General features: G+C 32.8%; 6 non-coding genes across 6 annotated transcripts; 1 reads left to right on the forward strand and 5 right to left on the reverse strand.

Annotated features, from left to right (window-relative positions):
* Positions 1-1,914: 1,914 nt before the first annotated feature.
* Positions 1,915-2,000, reverse strand: Trnal-uaa (transfer RNA leucine (anticodon UAA)). Its single transcript has one exon. It is a non-coding gene; the product is annotated as a tRNA-Leu (tRNA).
* A 1,889-nt stretch (positions 2,001-3,889) lies between these two features.
* On the reverse strand, positions 3,890-3,972 carry Trnal-uaa (transfer RNA leucine (anticodon UAA)). The gene has a single exon. It is a non-coding gene; the product is annotated as a tRNA-Leu (tRNA).
* Positions 3,973-4,100: 128 nt separating this feature from the next.
* Trnat-cgu (transfer RNA threonine (anticodon CGU)) lies at positions 4,101-4,174 on the forward strand. Its single transcript has one exon. It is a non-coding gene; the product is annotated as a tRNA-Thr (tRNA).
* Positions 4,175-7,690: 3,516 nt separating this feature from the next.
* Trnal-uaa (transfer RNA leucine (anticodon UAA)) lies at positions 7,691-7,773 on the reverse strand. Its single transcript has one exon. It is a non-coding gene; the product is annotated as a tRNA-Leu (tRNA).
* Positions 7,774-9,216: 1,443 nt separating this feature from the next.
* Positions 9,217-9,299, reverse strand: Trnal-uaa (transfer RNA leucine (anticodon UAA)). The gene has a single exon. It is a non-coding gene; the product is annotated as a tRNA-Leu (tRNA).
* An 8,297-nt stretch (positions 9,300-17,596) lies between these two features.
* Positions 17,597-17,679, reverse strand: Trnal-uaa (transfer RNA leucine (anticodon UAA)). The gene has a single exon. It is a non-coding gene; the product is annotated as a tRNA-Leu (tRNA).
* Positions 17,680-24,201: the final 6,522 nt, after the last annotated feature.

The following is a 24,201-nucleotide window of genomic DNA, read 5'->3' on the forward strand; positions in this document are numbered from 1 at the left end:
ATTAATACCATGGTGCGTTAGGTATTTTGTGTGTCACGCTTAAATGTTTATTCTTCCGAGTGACCCTCCTTTAATTATTATGACCTTCCAGATCTTGAAATAAATAATTTTACACAGAATTATAAAGTTTTGTTTTCGGTTTCGAATATACCTTATAATACTCAAATCATCTATAATTTTATAAATAATTTTATCCATAATTTCTCATAAGTTTTGGTTTCGGTTTCGATTATAACTAAAAGAACACAAATTATATATCTATACATATTATTGTTTCTTCATAAGTTTTGGTTTCGGTTTCGATTCAAACTGATGCATCAACCGCATATGGATATTTTTTTTTAATCACAACTTTATAATATACTAGCAGGCCTCTTGGCATTTCCCGCTCGTAATATACGCTTGATATGCTACTAGCAGTGCTAGCCGGTGTTGCTTGGGACCGGATAAAACAATGAGAAAAATGAAGTTACTTTTGAACATACCTATTATTTTTAGAATAGAGGAATTCCAACGAGATAACGGTTTAGAAAAAAACATATTACTGGCATGCACATGTTTCAGTTTCTGTATTAATTAAAATGTAATATTTATGTGAATTTGACGACCGGAAAACGCCGAGCGGCCTGCTAGTAAATAAATAAATGAGACATGAAATATGAGTGTATGATATACATCAGAACTGGGGGAGGGAATGACTGGGAGGTTGATATTCTGATAGCAGAAGAGATACTACGCTATCTTCCACTTGAAGTTAGGATTGAAAAAAGATGCCATATTATTCTGAAATAGAAAACTGTATTAATCTTTAAATATAGCCATTGAAGAGTGTCAGCATCAGACAACATATACCAAATCTGTATCAGTAATAATTATATATATATATATATATATATATATAATATAAAGCTGAACGTCTGTGTGTGTGTGTGTGTGTGTGTGTGTGTGTGTGTGTGTGTGTGTGTGTCTATCTGGTCAGGAATAGGCTCCTATATGGTTGACTATTATAGAAAACTGATCACATATAATGATAGACGTTTTGAGATACAGGAATGGGTATGGTTGATCTGGCATAATGATGATTCATTAAAATTGTGGTGTCTGCGTTCGCGCCTGGTCAACAAAGTATGTAAATAGAACATTTAAACATTAAGAAAAAAACGTTTACAAGTGTTTTTAATATAGATGTACATAATAATACTTTGATAAGTACATTTTAATTTAAATAGGATGGTATAATAAAATTGTGGGGTCAGCGTTCACGCCTGGCCTCCATCAGAATGGAAATAGGCACAAACTTTGATAAAGACTTTTCATATCTACCTGCGTAAGTATATATTGATAATTATGTTTCAGTTTGAAGAAATATGGTATAATAAAATTATGGGGTGTTCGTTCGCGCCTGCCCTCCATAGAATGGAAATATGTCACAAAGTTTAACAAGGTTTTTTTTAATATAGATCCATATAAAATTCTGATACGTGTTTCAGTGTGAACAGGTATGGTATAATCAATTATGGGGTTTATCTATTTTATTTTTACTTTCATCATATTTTGCTTTGGTTTTGATACCCCCGAATTCGAAACTATCCCTTTACAACTCTTCCTTTTCATAACCTATCATACTTTGATAAATCAGAGACCATTTTCTGTAGGCTGTTTTTGAACCAACCCAGTCAACGACTGGTACTTTTGCTAGTACATATATATATATATATATATATATATATATATATATATATATATATATATATATATATATATATGAACCAACAATTTTAGATATTATTATGCCTCGAGGTTACCTTTATAATTTTGTTTTGCGACAGTGTGATAAATTTAATTCAATAACAAAAATTTTAAAAAAATAGTCATATGACTAAACGAATTTAATTTGCAGTAAATAAAAACGATTAGCACGAGTGGGGTTCGAACCCACGCGGAAACATATCCATTGGAACTTAAGTCCAACGCCTTAACTACTCAGCCATCGTGTTGCCTTTCTGGCGCGTTTACAAGCAATTTTATCAATAATCTGTGTCTATTCATAAAACACAATGAACATATGTTTGTGAATAAGCGCTTTAGGTAAATCAAACACGTTAATCTTTACGGGAATAGGGCAATCGTGTAGAGTACAGTTCCATAATTCGGGAGTTCGAAACTCAGCAGAGGCAGTCGCCAATATTGAATTTGGACTTTCGTTTCCATTGTATTTGATTTTCAAATTAACCACATCTATACAATAATACCATAGTGTGTGTAGTATTTTGTTTGTATGTTTTTCTTTCTTTTTTATAAATAATTTGGCCAATAATGTTTCATAAGTTTTGGTTTCAGTTTCGATTATAGCTAAAGAAACTCAAGTTTTATATATGCATATATTTTTCTTTCTTCCTAAGTTTTGATTTCGGTGTCGATTAAAGCTGATGCACCCAACTTCTACGCATATATATTTTTATTTTTGAAACCCCAACTTCATAATATACTAGCTGGTCCGCCCGTAATATACGCTTAAATAGTATATTTTATCAATGCACAATACGTATTTATTATTATATTATTTTGGACCAAATATATAGTAATGATGTAAAAAGTTGGACAAAATAGCTCGTTCGTCACCAGTGAGAATCGAAACCAAAATGTTTAGCTTTCGATTTTCTTTTTTTATGTGCCATTAATGCCTGAGCTATGAAGGTAGGTTTGCTGCAAGCCTAAAAAATGAGAACATGAACCAATTGCTATTACGTTAAACATGTTTATTCGTAATGCCATTATTGGACCATCACCTCGAAACTCTTAAAATTTTAATACTTTTCACCGATTTTCCCCGCCTGAAACCTATATGGAAAGTTTCGCACTGGTTCGAATACCTAATATATTAAGTTTCATGGCTGTAGAAAAAAACTGACAGAGGAGTTGGATAGGTAAATTTTTAAAACAAATATATATATATACGCATACATAAATGTATATAGAAAGACGTTTGTGTTTACTATAACCTTTTTACTCAAATATTACGCAAGTATAAATCATATAGAATATCTGTATGAATGTAATTACCAGTAATAGTTAACTAAAGGTTGTCATACCATAAGAAAACCGAAAAAAACTAATAAGGAATTAATTAAAATAAATGTATTTAAAAATATACAAATTATCTAGATCTTTTGTAGATTAATGCAATTCCCTGACCCAGTTGTACTTCCTTTTTAAATAAATAGAAAAATTGTTTTTAATGTGAATATCAATACACAAAAATGTATAGGAGTATAGATACGAATCGATAACAAATTGACTCTATGTATACGAAGTTTGGATGAATTAAAATACCATATTGAAGCGTATTTTACAACCGGACTACGCCGGGCGTCCCTGCCCCCTTTGATAAATACTGTTGTCATTTAAACAAAAGAGTTATAATAATATGGGGGCATCTCCAGCTACGATGAACATCGAAAGAGTGCCAACATCAATATATTACACATGAAAGAATTCACTGTGGAATTTCCGCAGATCCCGCTACTATTAAATTATTAGAATTTATAACGTTTTTATTGTAACATTTACACCATCGATTATGGAATGTTTAGTGCTTTGACCAGTAGATAAGCATCAACTAGTTGGATTATTGTGATAATTGCGCCTATCCTGATTTTTAGTCTCGCAACGTTTCGGTCGAATTAAACTACGACTTTCTTCAAATGTAATCGAACTCGGAAATCTGTACGGAATTTTGTACCCTTTATATAATGTAACCTGCTACATGGTTTCGTTTCGTCAAACATGTTGAGATAAAAAAAAATCTTTAGTAATTCACAATTGTATTCAGAAAGTTGTACCTAATTTGCAAACCTCAATTATTTATCAGTAAAAACATAAAAATCGTTAGCACGAGTGGGGTTCGAACCCACGCGGACACATGTCCATTGGAACTTAAGTCCAACGCCTTAACCACTCGGCCATCGTGCTGCCTGTATAAGTAACTCAAAACCACTTTTATTAATAATCTATGGCTATTAATAAATCTTTATGAACGGATATGTTTGTGAATAAGCAATGTAGGTCAAGTAATCTAAACACAGTTACTGAAGATATGAGCCTCCATAGCTCAGTGGTTTAGAGCACTGGTCTCGTAAACCAGGGGTCGTGAGTTCGAATCTCACTGGAGGCAGCTGTCGTCATTAAGCCTATGCTTTTACTTGTGTTTTATTTTTAATTAACGACCTGTTAAACTGTATTCTAGGAAATTGAAATTTATCACGTTTGTCTTGTAACATTTACACAATCTGCGATGGAATGTTTAGTCTTGTGACTAAACATCAACTATTTGGATTATTAGTACTATTGCTCCTATCCTGACTTTTAGTCTCACAACATTTTGATCGAATTAACCTACGACCTTCTTCAAGTGTATCTTATCGAGTTCGGTAATCTGTACGGAATTCCGTATCTTTTATTTAATCCAACCTTATGCATGCTTTTGTTTCGTCAGACATGTTAAGATAAGAATCGTAAGTATTTCGCAATTGTATTCAGAAAGTTGTACTTAATTTGCAAACCTCAATTTTCATCCATATTTAAGTATAAGAATACCGCATATCAGCACACCCGCCGTATCGCCTACAAAGATGCGGATATATAATTTAAAATTATACCTTCACAATGGAATTTTTTTCAAACAAAGAAAATAAAATTGCGGATTATCAAAGCTTATTCCGATAAACATTACACCTGGTTCCGAATAGGCATATGGACTCAACTTTTGGGTCGTTCTGTTTAAAACCAACTGTCCGCTCAACTTCCACTTTTCGTTCTCCTCTTCTAGTGATGGTGGTGGTGGTTACTGTCTTTAACCTCATCTCTTTCTGTTCTCCTGAGATCTCTTCACGTTTGGCTGAGACTGGCATTTCGTTATCGGTCACTGTTCGTTTGTGTTCGTGTTTTACTGCTGCAGAAGTCTATATAGAACTGTTTCTATTCATAGAACTTTTATGTGGAACCCATCTAAGATAATTATTATTCACACAAAGTCCGATCCCAGCGTTACTTTCTCATTAAATAAGACACTTACATTTTCGAATAAAGAAAATATCTGTTGGGTGGTGTAGCTCTGGCCAGATATGTTTGAACATGTTCACACAAAAAATAACTTTAAAATGGGTTTACAGGTAAATCAAATAATCGTCGAGAAATGCTTATGAAAGTATTTTATGATGTATTTAATGTACCGACACTTTAATTAACATCAAAGCGGAATCACTCTAGCATACGAGGTATGAAATTATTTTTAAATATAAAAATGCATCCAAAAATATATGATACTATTTCCAGTGGAAATAAAATTTTTAAATTTGCCGCACCGTGTAACGTTTATTTCCTTCGAATTACTTAAATTTCAAAATATTTATAAACCAATAATAATAAATATTTCTTGCCTCTGGGGTATTTTTACAATTTTATTTTACGAAATTGTGAGAAATTTAATTCTCCAATAAATAGAACGAAATACTCGGATTATACACAAACACAAAAAATCAAATTTATAAGTAAAGAATAAAAATCATTCGCACGAGTTGGGTTCGGATATACTGGAGGCAGTTGTCAATATTAACTCTATACTTTTAATTGCGTTTCAAATTGTTTTGATTTTTAAATTAACGACGTATTTAATTAATGAGGTATTTTATGATTTATTTGATGTGACAATACTTTAAGTAACATCAGAGTGGAAATGCTCTAACATGCGAAGAATGAAATTATCTTTAAATTTAGAAATGAATCCTAAGTACAAAGGTTTTACTTGCAGTGAAAATATAATTTTAACAGTTGTCGCACTGTGTAAAGTTTATTTCCTAAACTTGACTTTTCTTACGAAGCAATGAGTAACTGTAAAACTTCAAAATGTGGTCTCGTAAAACTATTTAATTTGTTTTTTGTTTGTGTGTTTGTTTTTCTTTTTCTCGGTGATTTTTTTTCTTTTTTGTTTTTTTTTTGTTTGTTTTTTTTTTTTGTTTTTTTGCTTAAAAGTAATGTCTCCTATTTTTTTATATTTTTATTTATTTATTTATATTTATTTATTTATTCTTGTTTAAAAGTAATGCATCCTATTCAAAAAAAATTTTTTTTTTTGCCTCCATTTTTTAAACCTTATTGCTGACATTTAACCTTTAAAGAATACTCTGAAATATTGGGCGAGTAAACCCACTAGTGATTGTCGATCTTTCTCTGTCTCCTCCAACCCTTGTGGTCAGTGATATGGAACCAAGATCGAAGCGAATAAACCTCCTCTGCCTTTAGCATTTTCTTTTTACATTATTTTTTTATTTTTATTTCAAGATACAGAAGAACCTATTGCAGGTGGCGTTTCCTCAGTCTGTAAAGGCGCGTCCAACAATAATCAGATAACAAGGTAGGATAATAAACATTCATGCATGCCACAAGGCTGAAATGCTGTTAGGATTGAGGATAAGTAGGGATAAAGTTAAGTAAACGCGTTATCCACCACTGGATAATAGACACAAATAGTCGCCAATCTTACATAGTATATGTGTTCCAAAAGTAATGGCTCCTATTTTTATTCCACCTGAATGGATCAAAACAGATTTCAAATTTCATTGTCATAATGACTAAATTAATGTATTCATTGTCTGAAAGTTTACTCACTCTGTTGCCGAAATGAAATAACAAACGGGTTATATATATATATATATATATATATATATATATATATATATATATATATATATATAACTATTTTTTAATTATTTGATCTTATCAGCTTTAAAAAATGTTAAAATTTTATCGACCTACATTTATTTTGTTTAGTTTTCGTAAGATGAAATATAAGGTGGGGGAGTAGAACACCTAAAATGTATTTTCTCTAATATATTTAACAAAACCTTTATTATGTAAGTTTATTTAATAATGAATAAATATCGAAAATTTCAGGAAGATATGACTACTATCTGATTTGTGCTAGATTTTTAAACATCGGTATGTTTACGGCTTAAAAAATGTCACTACATAGGAACGTTGTTTTCAAGCGTCGATAATGTAAACACGATTTTTGTTTCGCATAGTCATTATTTTTGTATGCTGTAAAAATTCTTTTTAAACATTAGAAGTTTATTTGAAGCTTCTTCTTTTAAATGGTACAAAATTATGATGCTAATAAATTAAATTACGGTTACATCGTGTTACATATAGGAGTTAAAACTGTGGCGCGCGGAGGAGGTACCTACAGATTTCTTGTGTTAAAAATAAGAAGTTGGAAAATACGGCTTAAATATCGTGTAATTCTAGTCTAATGGTTATCGTGTTTGACTCTCTATTTCTAGGTTTTGGTTTCGATCTCAGCTCGAGTATTTTTTTCTCCTTTCTTTTTACTTCCAAAAAGTGAACGGTTAAAACCCGTTTTTTAAAAAGCAAAATACTCGCATGCACGTGTCTCGGTTTCTCTCTGCATTAATTAATACATATATATATATATATATATATATATATATATATATATATATATATATATATATAAACCAATAATAATAAATATTATTTTGCCCCGCCGGTACTTTATAATTTTGATTTACGATAATGTGATAAATTTAACTCAAGAAAAAAAAATACCAAAATAGATTAATTTTTTCACAAATATGACAAAATTAATTAAATTTGAAAAAATAAAACTCATTAGCACGAGTGGGGTTTGAACCCACGCGGACACATGTCCAGTGGAACTTAAGTCCAAAGCCTTAACTACTCGGCCATCGTGCTGGGCGTAGAAGAGCCCACAATTAGTTTTCTCAGTAATCTGTGCCTATTAATAAAACATCATGGACGCATATGTTTGTAAATAAGTTATTTAGGTTAAGTAAACTAATCATTTATGTCTACAGCGTCTACCTCTATAACTTAGTGGTTTGGTGCAGTGGTACACTGGTTCTGTTAACTAGGAGGCGGGAGTTCGAATCCCGTCGGAGGTAGTGGCCTGAGTAGAACTATTTTTCCCCTTTTGCGTTTCAATTTAATTTAATTTTCTAATCAATGACATCTCTATATTAATACGATAGTGCGTTAGGTATTTTGTGTGTCACGCTTACATCTTTATTCTTCCGAGTGACTCTTCTTTAATTATTATGTCCTTCCATTTCTTGTAATAAATAATTTTTGCAAGAATTCTTGAGTTTTGGTTTCGATTTCGATTATATATGATTGTACTCAAATCTTCTATTTTTTATAAATAATTGTATCAAGAATCCCTGATAAGTTTTGGTTTCGGCTTCGATTATGGCTGAAGGAACTCAAATCATATATCTATACATATTTTTTTTTGGTTTACGTTTCAATCCAAGCTGATGTACCCAACTTATATGATGTACCCAACTTATATATATATATATATATATATATATATATATATATATATATATATATATATATATATATATTAATAACAAATTTATAATATACTAGCAGGCCTCTCGGCATTTCCCGCTCATAATATACGCTTAAATATGATATTTTGTTTAATGCAAATTTCGTATTTATTATTATACTCACAGGGCTACTAGCAGTGCTACCCTGCGTTGTTCGGGACCGGATAAAACAATGAGAAAAATTAAGTTACTTTTTAACATACCTATTATTCCTAGGAGAGAGGAATTGCAATAAGGGACCGGTTAAGTAAAAAACTAATACTGGCATGCACATGTTTCAGTTTCTGTATTAATAAAATTATAATATTTATGCGTATTTTACGACCGGGAAACGCCGAGCGGCCTTCTAGTAAATAAATAAATGAGATATGAAATAAGAGTGTATGATATGCATCAGAAATGGAGGAGGGAATGTCTGGGAGGTTGGTATTCTGATAGCAGAAGAGATACTACGCTATCTTCCACTTGAAGTGAGGACTGAAAAATATGCCACAGAAAACTCTATTGATCTTTAAATATAGCCATTGAAGAGTTTCAACATGAAACAAACAGATACCAAATCTCTATTAGTAATATATATATATATATATATATATATATATATATATATATATATATAAACCAACAATAATAAATATTATTATGCCTCGAGGGAACTTTTATAATTTTGCTTTGCGACAGTGTGATAAATATAATTCCAGAACAAAAAAGAAGTCCTATATTTTCACAAATATGGTAAAATGAATTTAATTTAATTTGATTTGCAAAAAATAAAAATAATTAGCACGAGTGGGGTTCGAACCCACGCGGACACATGTCCATTGGAACTTAAGTCCAACGCCTTAACCACTCGGCCATCGTGCTTTCTGTCGGGCGCATCTGCAGGCACTTTTATTAATAATCTGTGGCTATTAATAAAACTTCATGAACGCATATGTTTGTGAATAAGCGATTTAGGTTAAGTAAGCTAAACACTGTTACTAAATGTGTCAATTGTTTTAGCACACTGGTTTAGAGCAGTGGTTCCGTATTCTAGGAGTCCTGAGTTCGTACTACAGTGGAGGCAGTTGCCAATATTAAACTTGAACTGCTATTTCCCTTTTTCGTTTTCATTTGATTTTATTTTCAAATTAACGACATCTATATAATAATGCGATGGTTAGTGTAGTATTTTGTGTGCATGTTTTTCTTACATTTTTATAAATATATTTACCAAGAATTCTGCATAAGTTTTGGTTTCGGTTTCGATTATAGTTGAAGGAACTCAAGTTATATATATGTACAAATTTTTCTTTCTTCTTAATTTTTGATTTTGGTTTCGATTCAAGCTGATGCCCCCAACTTATATGGATATATCTTTTTTTAATTTTTGAAACCACAACTTCATAATACACTAGCAGGTCCGTTCGTAATATATGATGTTTTGTTTATGAAGATTACGTATAAATTATTATATTATTTTGGACCGAATATATAGTAATGATTTAAAAAGTTATACTTAATATATAGTAATGATTTAAAAAGTTATACTAAATATATAGTAATGATTTAAAAAGTTATACTAAATATATAGTAATGATTTAAAAAGTTATACTAAATATATAGTAATGATTTAAAAAGTTATACTAAATATATAGTAATGATTTAAAAAGTTGTACTAAATATATAGCAATGATTTAAAAAGTTATACTTAATATATAGTAATGATTTAAAAAGTTATACTAAATATATAGTAATGATTTAAAAAGTTATACTTAATATATAGTAATGATTAAAAAGTTATACTAAATATATAGTAATGATTTAAAAAGTTATACTAAATATATAGTAATGATTTAAAAAGTTATACTTAATATATAGTAATGATTTAAAAAGTTATACTAAATATATAGTAATGATTTAAAAAGTTATACTAAATATATAGTAATGATTTAAAAAGTTATACTAAATATATAGTAATGATTTAAAAAGTTATACTAAATATATAGTAATGATTTAAAAAGTTGGAAAAAAAAATAGCTGGTGTGTCACAAGTGAGAATCGAAACCAAAATATTTAGCTTTCGATTTTCTTTTTCATTTGCCGGTAATGCCTGGGCTAAGATGATAGGTTTGTTGCAAGGCTAAAAAATTATAACATGAACCAATGTCTATTACGTTACACATGCATACTCGTAATGCCGTCATTGGACCTTTACCTCACAAATTCCAAATTTTTAAATTTTCACACTTTTGCACCGATTTTCCCCGCCTAAGACCTAAATATAAAGTTCCACGTGGGTTCGAATACCCTATATATTAAGTTTCATGTCTGTAGATCAAAAACTGACAAAGGAGTTTGGTAGGTAAATTTTTTAAACAAATATATATACGCATACATAAATGTATGTATAGAAAGACGTTTGCGTTTACTTTGACATTTTACGCAAATATTACGCAAGTATAAATCATGTAGAATATCTGTATGAATATAATTACACGTAATAGTTTACTAAAGATGATCATTTCATAAGAAAACCGAAAAAAAAAACTAATAAGGAATTAATTAAAATAAATGTATTTAAAAATATGCAAATTAGATCTTTTGCAGATGAATGCAATTCCACAACACATGTATGAGAAAGTTGTACTTCCTTTTTAAATAAATAGAAAAATCGTCTTTAATGTGAATATCAATATACAAAAAAAAGTATAGGAGTATAGATATAGATAAGAATCGATAACAAATTGACTCTATGTATACAAAATCTGTATAAATTAAAGTATCATATTTAAGCGTGTTTTACGACCGGGCTATGCCGGCCGTCGCTGCTTTTTTGGATAAATACGTTTGACATTTTAACAAAAGTGTTATAATAATATCGGGGCGTCTTCATTTGCGCTGATCATCCACAGAATGCCAACATCAATATATTACACATGAAAGAATTCACTGTGGAATTTCCGCAGGTCTGGCTAGTGTTAAATTATTAGAATTTATAACGTTTTTATTGTAACATTTACACAATCTACTATGGAATGTTTAGTGCTTTGACCAGCAGATAAGTATGAAGTATTTGGATTATTGGGACTATTAAGCCTATCCTGATTTTTAGTCTCCCAATGTTTCGGTCGAATTAACCTACGACTTTCTTCAAATGTAATCGAACTACACATCTGGGCAGGAGCTGCTAGAAAGGGCTTGTCCTGCCTTGGTAGAGTTCAAAATAGGCTTCGTAGCCTCGTAGGAGATGTCGTTTTCTCTTCCCTGCAACCTCTATCTCACAGTTTGTCTCTGATGTATCGTTATTTTCATGGAAAGTGGTCGACTGAGCTTCATTCTATGCCCCCCCCCTCGCCAAACTTTCATAAGAAACACTCGTCTAGCTGAAAACACTATCAATAATTCCCCCACTCTTTATCTGTGTCTAAACCTAAACCTAGATTCCATGAACAAAGCTTCTTTCTTAGAACTGCACGCCTGTGGAATTGTCTTCCGTTTTCCTACTTTCCGGCTGTCTACAATATGGTTGTCTTCAAGTCTAACGTATACAAGTTCTTGATGAGCCGTTCCATATAAGTTAACAAATTTACCGAATTGATTACTATATTGTCCAATTTCTACTGTACACTCTTTAACCCTTATCCTCGAGTGGCCTCTTGGCCTTGATAATGTTGTGATGCCTGTGTAAAAAATAAAAAAATAAAAAAAAACTCGAGAATCTGTGCGGAATTCTGTGCCCTTTATATAATCCAACTTGCTACATGGTTTTGTTTCGTCAGACATGTTAACATAAAAATCTTAAGTAATTCGCAATTGTATTCAAAAAGTTGTACTAAATTTGCAAACCTCAATTATTATCCATATTTAAGTATAAGAATACCGCATATCAGTACACCCTCTGTATCACCTACAAAGATGAGGATATATCATTTAAAATTATACATTTACAATGGAATTTTTTTCAACCAAAGAAAATAAAATTGCGGATTATCAAAGCTTATTCCGATAAACATTAAACCTAGTCCCGAATAGGCATATGGACTCAACTTTTGGGTCGTTCTATCTAAAACCAACAAGTGGTGATGGTTACGGTCTTTAACCTCATCTCTTTCTGCTTATCCTGAGATCTCTTCACGTTTGGCTGAGACTGGCATTTCGTTATCGGTCACTGTTCGTTTGTCTCATGTTTTACTGCTGCAGACATCCACTTAATAATGTCTAGAACTGATTCTATACATAGAAATTTTACGTGGAATACCGCTTAGAAAATTACTTTTCACACAAAGTCCGATCCCGGCGTTACTTTCTCATTAAATGAGACACTTACATTTTCGAACAAAGAGAATATCTGAACGTATATACCATTCACTGGACAAAGCGGCGGAGGGCAGAGCGGTAGCTCTAGATATATCTAAGGCTTTTGACAGGGTATAGCATGAGGGTCTCCTCAGGAAGATTAGATCATACGGTATCACTGGTAGAATACTTAACATAATTAAATCCTTCTTAGATAAGAGAAAAATCCTGGTTGTCCTCGACTGTCGTACATCTAAACAATATGATATAAACGCGGGAGTGCCCCAGGGGTCTATCCTTGGACATCTACTGTTCCTGATATTCATAAATGACCTCCCCGACAAAATTTCCTCTGAGATGGGTATATATGCTGATGACACCACACTCTATAACAGACACGACAGAAAAACAAATGAACACATATCTAAAGAAATGGCAGAAACACTAGAAGATGGCCTCCAATCTGTGGTGAATGGGGACAAAAATGGATGGTCACGTTCAATGCCGTCAAGACTAAACTAGTTTCATTCAATAATTACAAGAAACCTTTTCTACCACCTATAGCAATGGTCAACGACTCTTTATCTGAGAGTACGTCTTTCAAGCTCCTCGGCCTAACGTTCACAGGAAACATGAGTTGGGACAATTACATCGAGGGCATTGCCAGGGCCGCTGCAAGGAAGGTGGGCTCTCTCTACCGTGCTAGAAAACTACTAACACCCAAAAGTATCCTGTACCTCTATAAGGCAACCATTCGCCCATGTATGGAGTATTGCTGTCATATTTGGGCTGGTGCATATACTACTAGTCTTTCGCTCCTTGACAGGGTTCAAAAGAGAGTCGCTAATCTGATCGGCCCTGAACTGGCATCTAAGCTTCAGCCTCTGTCCCATCGACGAAACGTTGCATCCCTCTGCCTGTTCTACAAGTATTATAATGGTGAATGCTCTGACGAACTGAAAGCACTTATGCCCCATGACGTGAACACCCTCGACAGACCCGACAGGCTGCAAAATCCCACCCCCACACAGTAGAAATCCCTAGATGTAAAAGATCTTTCTACTCTAGTAGTTTCTTCCCCAGAACCGCTAGACTTTGGAATTCCATTCCAGGTCCCTGCTTCCCAAACTGTACTGACGTGCAGAAGTTCAAGTCCAACGTGAACCAACATCTTGCTACCCAAATCCCTACATAGTACCCCAGTAGTTGTTGCCCCTGTTATTAGCCCCCTACACCAAAGTGGCAATGTGCCTTGTATGGGGTGAAAATGTAATAAAACAAAATTTTAAAAAATATCTATTGATTGGTCTAACTCTGGCCAGATATATTTTCCTCTTCTTGGACTACCCCACACTTCATTTGCACCCGGCGCATCGCATTACGATTTATTATAGAAAATTATACATTTACAATGGAATTTCTTCCATGAAAGAAAAAAAAGTTCGGATTGCATTGTTATGATGACTGGCCTTATGTATTCGTGATCAAAGTGTTTCATCTCTTTGTTGAAGATATTGACGATGTGAGACATGCAATCCCTATCATGGATATGCGTCAAAAGCAGACATGAGATATTGAATTCTTCCACGCAGAAAAATTGAATTGATCAACATTCACCGGTGCTTGTTGAACGATTACAAATCCGATGCAGTTGATGCCAACGCAGTTAGAGTATGGATTCGTCGATTTCAGAGTACCACAGCGATAAGTGTGACAAAGTGCGCTCCGAACTTTTACGACGAAGTCATCAAAAGAGATTGGCAAAAGTGCATTGAGAATAGAAGTTACTATGTAGATAAAATAAATTCTGTAACACAAAAGATCGCTCGTTTTAATGGTACCACTCCCGTCTTCCTAGCTCTTCGAAGACTTAGTTTTTTTTTAATTAAAAAATAAGATGCCCTACTTTTTTAACGACTCTTGTATGTTTGTGTCTTATAAAAAGTTGGAAATTATAAAAGAAAAATACGTATTTTTTTAATTTTTATTGTAATGTATAAAAAGTTTGAAATTATAAAAAGAAAACATGAATTTTTTTTTATTTTTTAGTGCAGTGCGATATTACTTTTTATGACTTGATAAAAATGCAACAAAATGGCTTTTAAAAATACGTGGTTTAAAGGCGCCTACAAAATGAAGTTTTAGCATTGTTTCATGTTGGAAATAGTATCAATTTATCACTCCAGAAAGTACCTCACTCCAGATGCAATTCTTTATCTATGTAAGCGGCAAATATATTTTAAAATGGAGTACTGTTGCCACATCTGGAGAAGGTCAGCTAAGAGTCAACTTTCCTGGTTTGAGCAAGAACAAAATAGGCTTTAACATCCAACAGTCGATGATATTTTCTTTTCCTTGCTCTCTCTTTCTCACAGAAGAAACGTGGCGAGTCTATCTACGCTCTGTCGTCATTTTAAAGTAGATGCTCGACTGAGCTCCTATCTGTGATCTTTCCTGTAAAACATTCGCAACAAACACTCGTCTAGCTGCAACAGCAATCAACGATTTCTTTCATTTCTATCTGTGCCTAACACTAAACGATAATCCCATAAACAAAGTTTATTTCCTAGAACTACATGTTTGTGCAATACATTACCACTGGGCAACTTCCCAGCTGACTTCAACATGGTTCCTTTTTAGTTTAATATAAACACGTTTTGTTGAGACGTTCTTTTAAATAAACAAACACTGCCTAACTTCACTATTACCGATCATTACCGTTTTGTCGAATTGGCCACCTTACATTTAATAACTATTATCCGCAAGTGGCCTTATAACTTTTATAAAAATGAAAGTAATTAAAATGGATACATCTATAAAAGTTAGACTGCGTGTGTGAGAACAATACTTCCCCGGCCCTAGCCCTTCGGGGCGTGGGCAACAAGTGTCAAGCAAAGACCATATGCGGGGTAACACCACATATAAGACCTTGGTCAATGTAGGGGCAACCCTTCATACCAATTGTCACTATCCAGCTCCCCTACTCCCCGGGAAGTTGGTCCCCATTTCCCCTCCACTCCTCACATTAAAAATCGGCCTTGTGCCTAATTTGCTCGGTGGGGGTGCAAATAAACACCCTGTGTGTGCGAGAACAATACTTCCCCGGCCCTAGCCCTTCGGGGTGTGGGCAACAAGTGTCAAGCAAAGACCATATGCGGGGTAACACCACATATAAGACCTTGGTTATTGTAGGGGCAACCCTTCATACCAATTGTCACTATCCAGCTCCCCTACTCCCCGGGGAGTTGTTCCCCATTTCCCCATCACTCCTCACATTAGAAATCGGCCTTGTGCCTAATTTGCTCGGTAGGGGAGTAAATAAATACCCCCCGTGTGGGTGTGAGAACAATTCTAAGCGCATATATCTAACGAATTTTTCACCTACAGACTTGAAATTTCATATATAAAATATTCATATGTGTGGAAAAAGTTTTAATCTGTTTCCATCCGAAAAAAAAGGCTCATAAGAGGTCAAAATTTAAAAATTGGTACGTAGAAGTCATCGGATTTTTATCTATTTGCTAACTGTTTAACGAATGCGCGCATATATATATATATATATATATATATATATATATATATATATATATATATATATATATATATATATATATATATATATACTAGCAAAAGTACCCGTCGTTGACTGGGTTCAAAAACAGCCTAGAGAAAATAAAATACTTTATGAAAGTATGATAGGTTATGAAAAGGAAGGGTTGTAAAGATATAGTTTCGAATTTAGAGGTATCAAAACCAAAGCAAAATATGATGAAAATAAAAAATAAAATAGATAAACCCCATAATTTATTATACCATACCTGTTCACACTGAAACACTTATCACAATATTCTGTGGATCTATATTAAAAACCTTGTTAAACTTTGTGATATATTTCCATTCTATGGAGGTCAGTTGCGAACGAACACCCCATAATTTTATTTTATCATATTTCTTCAAACTGAAACATAATTACCAAAGTATACTTACGCAGATAGATATGAAAAGCCTTTATTAAAGTTTGTGTCTGTTTTCATTCTACGGAGGCCAGGCGCGAACGCAGGCCCCACAATTTTATTATACCATCCCTATATAGATTAAAACATACTTATCGAAGTATTCTTATGTACATCTATATCAAAAACACTTGTAAACGTTTTATTTTTAATTTTTTAATTCTATACTTTGTGGACCAGGCGCGAACGCGGACCCCACAATTTTAATGAACCACCGTTCTGCCAGACCAAACATTCCAATTTCTGTGTCTCGATACATCTTCTATCATTATATGTAATCAGCTTTTTTTAAATAGTCAACCATATAGGAGCCTATTTGTGACCAGACACACACACACACACATTTAGTTTTATATTATAGATATATATATACATATATATATATATATACATACATACATACATATATATACATATATATACATACATATATATATATACATACATTCACATATAAATATATACATACATATATACATACATATAGACATATATATATACATATATATATACATACATACACATATGCATACATATATACATATATACATACACATATGCATGCATACATACACACACACACACACACACATATGCATGCATACATACATACACACACACACACACACACACACATATATATATATATATATATATATATATATATATATATATATATATATATATATATATATATATATATATATGTATAGCATTAATAATAAATAATAGTATATTATGCCCCAGGAGTACTTTCATAATGTTGTTTTGCGATAGTTTGATAAATTTAATTTAAGAAAAAAAAACATAGGCTTATTTTTTCACAAATATGACAGAAGTAATTCAATTTGCAAAAAAATATAATCTTTTTAGCACGAGTGGGGTTCGAACCCACGCGGACACATGTCCATTGGAACTTAAGTCCAACGCCTTAACCACTCGGCCATCGTGCTAATCGTCAGATGAATCCACAAGCAGTTTTATTAATAATCTGTGGCTATTACTAAAACATCATGAACACATGTTTGTGAATAAGTGATTTAGGTCAAGTAAAGTCAGGTCAAGTAAACAGAACACTACAGAGAGCGGTGTCTATTTCCATAGATCAGTTACTTAGAGCACTGGTTTCCGTAAACCAAGACTCGTGAGTTCGTATCTCGATGGAGGCAGCAGCCAAACTTAAACTGGTTTTCGTTTCAATTTGATTTGATTTTCTAATTAATGGCATCTCTATATTAATACGAGTGTGTGTGGTATTTTGTGTTTCACGCTTATATCTTTATTCTTCCGAGTAACTGTCGCTTAATCATATGACCTTCCAGTTCTTGTAATAAATAATTTTACCAATAATTCTTCATATTTGTTGTTTCGGTATCGATTATAGCTGATTGTACTCAAATCATCTATTTTTTTTATAAATAATCTTATCAAGAATTCTCATAAGTTTTGGTTTCGGTGTGTATTCTAGCTCAAGGAACTCAAATTATATATATATCTACTAAATTATTTTTTCTTCATAAGTTTTGGTTTCGGTTTCGATTCAAGCTAATGCATCCAACTTATATGGATATGGTTTTTTTTATTTTTGAAATCACAACCTTATAATATAGTAGCAGGTCGCTCGGCATTGCGCGCTCGTAAAATACGCTTAAATATGATATTTTGTTTAATGCAGATTTCGTATATATTATTATATCAGGGCTTCCCGGCGTTGCTCGGGATCGGGTAAAACTATGAGAAAATTGAAGTTACTTTTGAACATACCTATTATTCTTAGCATAGAGGAATTCCAATAAGTGAACGGTTTAAAAAAAAAAACATAATAGTCGCATGCACAAATTTCAGTTTCTGTGTTAATTAAAATAAAATATTTAAGCGTATTTTACGACCGGGCAACCCCGAGCGGCCTGCTAGTAAATAAATAAATGACACATGAAATAAGAGTGCATGATATCTATCAGAAATGGGGGAGGGAATGCCTGGGAAGATGGTATGCTGATAACAGAACAGATACTACGCTATGTGTCACCTGAAGTGAGAATTGAAAAAAAGATGCCACATTAATCTGAAATAGAAAACTGTATTGATCTTTAAATATAACCTTTGAATAGTTTCAACATCAAACAGATATCAAAATCTCCGGTAGTAGTAATAATAGTATAATATATATATATATATTATTTTTAAAGGATAATTATTATATTTTCAAAATTATATTTTAAAAATAATAAATAATATATACCGCTCCCCATGTGGGGGTACCAAATTCGTTAAAGGGAAAATTATTCCCAACTCGCATTTAGGTAAAAAGTGCACTTTCGTAAATAAGCGAATTCATTCAAGACGTATCGCAAAAACAAAAACACACACACACACACACACACACACACACACACACACACACATATATATATATATATATATATATATATATATATATATATATATATATATATATATATATATATATATATATAATTTAATAAGTCATGTCTTCATCTAATTCAAGCCCATGACCGGGCTTGCTTCCTAAAAATATCACACCGTCAATATCGGCAACAGAGTGATGAAACTTTCAGACCATGAATATGTACATTTAGTCATTATAACAATGCAATCTGCAATCCCTTTTGATCCATTCGGGTGGAATAAAATAAAAAATAAAAAGATAAGGAATTGCATCTGGAGTGAGGTACTTTCTGGAGTGATACATTGATACTATTTCCAACATGAAACAATGCTAAAACTTCATTTTGTAGGCGCCTTTAAACCACGTATTTTTAAAAGCCATTTTGTTGCATTTTTTAAATGTATATGCTCACTGCACTAAAAATTAGAAAAAAAAATTATTTTTTTTTATAATTTGAAAATTTTATAAGTAACGGACATACGAGAGTCGTTCAAAAAGTAGGGCTTCTTATTTTTCAATTAAAAAAACTAAGACTTTGAAGATATAGGAAGACGGGAGTGGTACCATTAAAACGAGCGATCTTTTGTGTAACAGAATTATTTTTCTACATAGTAAATTCTATTCTCAACGCGCTTTTGCCAATCTCTTTTGATGACTTCGTCGTAAAAGTTCGGAGCGCACTTTGTCACACCTATGGCAGTGGTACTCTGAAATCGACGAATCCATCCTCTAACTGCGTTGACATCAACTGCATCGGATATGAAATCGTTCAACAAGCACCGGGGAATGTTGCTCGATTCAATTTTTCTGCGTAGAAGAATTTAATATCTCATGTCTGCTTTTGACGCATGTCCATGACAGGAGTTGCTTCCTTAGAATCCCACATCGTCAATATCTTCAACAAAGAGATGAAACTCTTTGATCACGAATACATAAGTTCAATCATCATAACAATGCAATCCGCACTTTTTTTTTGATGGAAGAAATTCCATTGTAAATGTACAATTTTATATAATAGTTCGTAATTTTTGTAGGCGATGCGCGAGGCGCAAAGGAAGCGTGGAGTAGTGCAAGAAGCGGAAAATATATCTGGGCAGAGTTAGACCACCCAATAGATATTGTTTTTGTTCGAAAATGTAAGTGGCCTATTTAATGAGAAATACTCTACCGCATTAATATATAGATGCTGTTAATTTGAAAATCAAATCAAATGAAAACGAAAAAATGAAATAAAAGTTCATTATTGGCTACTTTCATGAGTAAGATTCGAACGAACGACTCCTGGTTTACCGAACTAGAGCTCTCCACTCGACTGTGCTATACAGATGGGTACATTTAAACGTATTGTTTAGTCACTTGATCATAATCACTTATTCACAAACACGTGTTCATGATGTTTTATTAATAGCTACCGATTATTGATAAAACTGCTTGTGGCGTCGTATGAAAGGTAGCACGATGGCCGAGTGGTTAGGGCGTCGAACTTAAGTTCCAATGGACATGTGTACGCGTGATTTCGAACCACACTCGTGCTAACGATTTATATTATCTGCAAATTAAAATCCTTTCCTCACATTCATATATATATATATATATATATATATATATATATATATATATATATATAAACCAATAATAATAAATATTATCACACCCCGTGGGTACATTTATAATTTTGTGTTGCGATAGTGGGATAAATTTGATTCCAAAACAAACAGAACAAAATAGCCTTATATTTTCACGAATGTGAGAAAAGGATTTTAATTTGCAGATAATATAAATCGTTAGCACGAGTGTGGTTCGAAATCACGCGTACACATGTCCATTGGAACTTAAGTTTGACGCCCTAACCACTCGGCCATCGTGCTACCTTTCATACGACGCCACAAGCAGTTTTATCAATAATCGGTAGCTATTAATAAAACATCATGAACACGTGTTTGTGAATAAGTGATTATGATCAAGTGACTAAACAATACGTTTAAATGTACCCATCTGTATAGCACAGTCGAGTGGAGAGCTCTAGTTCGGTAAACCAGGAGTCGTTCGTTCGAATCTTACTCATGAAAGTAGCCAATAATGAACTTTTATTTCATTTTTTCGTTTTCATTTGATTTGATTTTCAAATTAACAGCATCTATATATTAATGCGGTAGAGTATTTCTCATTAAATAGGCCACTTACATTTTCGAACAAAAACAATATCTATTGGGTGGTCTAACTCTGCCCAGATATATTTTCCGCTTCTTGCACTACTCCACGCTTCCTTTGCGCCTCGCGCATCGCCTACAAAAATTACGAACTATTATATAAAATTGTACATTTACAATGGAATTTCTTCCATCAAAAAAAAAGTGCGGATTGCATTGTTATGATGATTGAACTTATGTATTCGTGATCAAAGAGTTTCATCTCTTTGTTGAAGATATTGACGATGTGGGATTCTAAGGAAGCAACTCCTGTCATGGACATGCGTCAAAAGCAGACATGAGATATTAAATTCTTCTACGCAGAAAAATTGAATCGAGCAACATTCCCCGGTGCTTGTTGAACGATTTCATATCCGATGCAGTTGATGTCAACGCAGTTAGAGGATGGATTCGTCGATTTCAGAGTACCACTGCCATAGGTGTGACAAAGTGCGCTCCGAACTTTTACGACGAAGTCATCAAAAGAGATTGGCAAAAGCGCGTTGAGAATAGAATTTACTATGTAGAAAAATAATTCTGTTACACAAAAGATCGCTCGTTTTAATGGTACCACTCCCGTCTTCCTATATCTTCAAAGTCTTAGTTTTTTTAATTGAAAAATAAGAAGCCCTACTTTTTGAACGACTCTCGTATGTCCGTTACTTATAAAATTTTCAAATTATAAAAAAAAATAATTTTTTTTTCTAATTTTTAGTGCAGTGAGCATATACATTTTAAAAATGCAACAAAATGGCTTTTAAAAATACGTGGTTTAAAGGCGCCTACAAAATGAAGTTTTAGCATTGTTTCATGTTGGAAATAGTATCAATGTATCACTCCAGAAAGTACCTCACTCCAGATGCAATTCCTTATCTTTTTATTTTTTTTTTATTCCACCCGAATGGATCAAAAGGGATTGCAGATTGCATTGTTATAATGACTAAATGTACATATTCATGGTCTGAAAGTTTCATCACTCTGTTGCCGATATTGACGGTGTGATATTTTTAGGAAGCAAGCCCGGTCATGGGCTTGAATTAGATGAAGACATGCCTTATTAAATTCCTCAATGCTGAAAATATTAAACCGATCAACCTTCACCGGCGCTTGTTCGGCGGATACAAAGCCGAAACAGTTGATGTTAACACAATTAGATGGGTTCGTTGATTTCAGCGTGGTGACAGAGATATGCGTGACAAAGCGCTTTCCGGACGTTTATACCTCAAAAGAAACTGGCAAATGTTCACAGAGAATAGTACTCACTATGTAGAAAATATATTCTGACGCACAAAAGATCGCTCGTTTTAATAGTACCACTTCCGTCTTCGTCGATCCTCAACGTTTTAGTTAAAAAAAATAAATAAGAGGCCGTACTTTTTGAACGACTCTCGCTGTCTGTAATATATAAAAAATTTGAAATTATTTAAAAAAAAAACAACGTATTTTTAAAAAAATTTAGTGCAATGCGATATTACTTTTTATGACTAGTTAATGTGAGCTGGGAATATTGCAACAAAATGGCTTTTAAAAATACGTGGATTAACGGCGCTAATAAAATGAAGTCTTAGCATTGGTTTCACGTTGTAGTATCAATTTATCACTCCAGAAAGTATCTCACTCCAAATGCAATTCTTTATCTTTATAAAATATGTTTTGAAATGAAGTACTGCTGCCACATCTGGAGAAGGTGTACTAAGAGTAATATTTCCTGCTTTGACAAAATACAAAACTGTCTTCGAAATCTAGTGGTCTAGGACATTTTGTTTTCCTTTCTCCCTTTTTTTTTTCTCATAGAAAAAATGTAGCAAGTCTATCTCCTCTCTATTGTTATTTTCATGGCAAGTGCTTGACTAAGCTTCTATCTATTGTCTCCCTGTAAAACATTGGCCACAAATATTTGTCTAGCTAGAAAAAACTATTAATAATTTCTTTTACTCTCTATTTGTGACAAGAACTTAACGAAAATCCCATGAACAACGTTTCGGTATTTTTACGACCTAACCCAGTGTAGTTACTTCCTAAAAGAAATCAAAATCTACCTTTTTTTTTTTACTTAACACTTTTCAACAGACTTTAAAGATAACATGAAAGAAATGTTTAGAAAGTAATAAAAAACATATATAACATTTTAAAGTGAGAGATCGCTTTCCTATATAAATTTAACGTAAAATGACCACTCACTTCTTGGCCATGTAGCGGTGAACAGGACATGTAATCGGTGCCATTTTTTTTTTTTTTTTACAAGTTTTATGGTAGTGGGGAGAAAGAGGGAACGGTAGGGGGGTCATAAGTTTCAAATATTTTAAAACCCCGTAGAAACACTCCAAACATGGTGGAGAGGTTTTCTTCTTTTTTTTTCTTATAACGTTTGCCTTGAAAAGGTTTCACCTTAAATATTACTTAATCAATCAATTATTATTTTCTGTTATTTTTAAGGCTGTTAACACACATAAAAAAACTAGGCTGGACCTGTAATAATGCACATTTTCTTTTAGTATATATTCTTTTCATGTTTTTTTTTGGGGGGGGGTCTTTTTTTGTTTTTTCTTTTTTTTTCAATTTTTTTTTTTTCAACGGATTATTATCGGTTTGACACTAATTACCATATTATCCAAGAAAAGCAATATTTGTAAGGTGCGCGCAGTTTCTAAAAAATAATCAATTCCTCATATTGGAACCACTTAGCGAGAACACGCACACCCTTCTTACATAAAGGATTTTTTCATTTATTAATTTAATGCAAATGATATTCAGACCTTTATTATCCAATGAACTCCGTATTTTCACTGGTCGCCATGTTTGTTTTCGAGCGCGTGTGCATTCAATTTTTGCGTGCGCAGTACATTGGATATTTGGATAATATCATTGCCCTTCGA

The sequence above is a fragment of the Euprymna scolopes genome, chromosome 5, assembly GCF_053919585.1.
Source record: "Euprymna scolopes isolate OS-2025 chromosome 5, ASM5391958v1, whole genome shotgun sequence".
Lineage (NCBI taxonomy): Eukaryota > Metazoa > Mollusca > Cephalopoda > Sepiida > Sepiolidae > Euprymna > Euprymna scolopes.